General features: G+C 50.1%; 1 pseudogene; it reads left to right on the top strand.

Annotated features, from left to right (window-relative positions):
- The first annotated feature begins 249 nt into the window (after positions 1-249).
- Positions 250-1,183, top strand: LOC102844792 (annotated as a pseudogene).
- The last annotated feature ends 1,150 nt before the right edge of the window (positions 1,184-2,333 follow it).

The raw sequence follows: 2,333 nt of genomic DNA, 5'->3' as shown, positions 1-2,333 counted from the left end.
TCGTTTCCCTTCCCTTTCTTGCCCTTTAGTTTTTTATTTTGAGTAGATGTTGATAGTTTAGTCTCCTGTAGTTGACTGTTTCAAACAGCACATTACTCACTGGCGATGCTGTTTCTTTTCTAGAACCAGGTTGATTTGAACCACTGGTCTTTCAGTTAGCAGCCACATATTACACCACATCACCATCATTTGACCTATTAAAACACTTTCCACAGCTGACATCTCGCTTGCCCTGGAGCTCAGGCCCCCCGGGCTGTCTTCCCCTCCATCGTGGGGCTCCTTCGGCACCAGGGCATGATGGTGGGTGTGGGCCACAAGGACTCCTACCTGGGAGACAAGCCCAGAGCAAGAGAGGCATCCTGACCCTCAAGTACCCCATCGAGCACGGCAATGTCACCAACTGGAACGACATGGAGAATATCTGGCACCACGCCTTCTACAACGAGCTGCATGGGGCTCCAAAGGGCACCCTGTGTTGCTGATGAAGGCCCCTGAACCCCAAAGCTAACCAGAAGAAGATGACCCAGATCACCTACGTCCAAGACCTTCCACACCCCTGCCATGTACGTGGCCATCCAGGCCGTGCTGTTCCTGTCTGCCTCTGGCTGACGATGGGGTCACCCACACTGTGCCCGTCTATGAGGGGTATGCCCTCCCCCATGCCATCCTGCATCTGGACCTGGCTGGCCGGGACCTGACGGACCACCTCATGAAGATCCTCACCAAGCGAGGCTACAGCTTCACCACCACGGCTGAGCGGGAGATTGTGCACGACAAGGAGAAACTTGGTTCCATCGCCCTGGACATCGAGCAGGAGGTGGCCACAGCGGCTTCCTCGTCCTCCCTGGAGAAGAGCTCTGAGCTGCCCGACGGGCAGGTCATCACCATCGTTAATGAGTGTGTCCGCTGCCCCAGGCACTCTTCCAGCGCTCCTTCCTGGGCATGGAGGCTTGTGGCATCCACGAAACTACCTTCAACTGCATCATGAAGTGTGATGTTGACATCCAGCGGGACCACCATGTCCCCAGGCATCACTGACAGGTTGCAGAAGGAGATCACAGCGCTGGCCCCCAGCACGATGAAGATGAAGATCATTGCTCCCCCTGAGCGCAAATACTCCATCCTGGCTGTTCTGTCCAACTCCCAGCAATCAGGAGGACAACTAGTCTGGCCCCTCGACTAGTCTGGCCCCTCCATCGTCCACCCCAAATGCTTCTAGGCGGACTGTTTAGTGTGTTTACACCCTTTCTTGAAGAAAAACAAACAAAAAAACAACAACAACAAAAAAAACCAACACAAAACCCAAAACCTAACTTGTGCAGAAAAAAAACCAAATGAGATGAGAATTAGCATGGCTGTGTCACTTTTTGTTTCTTTTTTAAATTTTTTTTTTCTTGACTCAGGACTTAAAAACTGAAACGAAGGTGACAGCAGTTGGTGTGGACTGAGAGTCCCCCCAGTTCTCCTATGTGGCCCAAAACTTTGATTGTATATTATTCTTTCTTTTTTTTAATAGTCATTCCAAATAATGGCAACATAGCCATGTGACAGGAAGCTCCTGCCTTTCCAAAAGCCTCTCCCTTCCACCAAGCAGGACACCCCCGTCTCCCACCTGGGTCCACGCTCAGGCAGGGGTGGCAGGGAGCACTGCTTTTATGTAAATTATAGCTAATCCAATATTTTTGTTGTTGTTGTTAAAAAGTCTTCCACCTTAATACTTGTTCTTTAGGGTTTCTTCCGCCTTAATACTTGTTCTTTAGGGCTTTTGGTTTGGGGTTTTTTTTCCAATAGTCAGCCATTGGAGGTCCTACTTTTGGGGGGCCCTTGCCCTTTCCCCAACTATAGAAATAAGAAGGCTTTAGGTCTCCCTGGGGTGGCTGAGATGTAGAGGCAGCCAGGGCTTTTCCTGTACACTGACTTGAGACCAGTTGAATAAAAGTGCACACCTTAAAAAGTGGGGGGGAAAAAACCCAACCACTTTCCCTCAACATATACATTTTATTGTTGTTGTTGTTGTTATGCGCCTTTGAGTCGCCTTCGACTCATAGCGACACTATGTACAACAGCCCTAAACCCTGCTCTATCCTGTGCAGTCTCACTGTGCCTCTGACACACCCATCCCAATTACCCCAGTCACTGAATCAATCCATCTCAAAGAGGATCTTCCCCTCCTGCGCTGTCCCTCCCCCCTCCCAAGCATGATGTCTCTCTCCAAGGACCTCTCCCTCCTTACAAGATGTCCAAAGTATGTCATACGAAGCCTCAGAATCCTTGCCTCCAAGGAGTAGCTTGGTTTAACCCTCTCCAGGACAAATCTGTTTTCTTGGCAGTTC

The sequence above is a fragment of the Elephantulus edwardii genome, unplaced genomic scaffold (genome assembly GCF_000299155.1).
Source record: "Elephantulus edwardii isolate Elephantulus edwardi_28Jun2011 unplaced genomic scaffold, EleEdw1.0 scaffold00003, whole genome shotgun sequence".
NCBI classification, from domain to species: domain Eukaryota; kingdom Metazoa; phylum Chordata; class Mammalia; order Macroscelidea; family Macroscelididae; genus Elephantulus; species Elephantulus edwardii.
The sequence above is the reverse complement of the archived record's forward strand: the minus strand, read 5'-3'. Positions and strand labels throughout refer to the sequence as shown.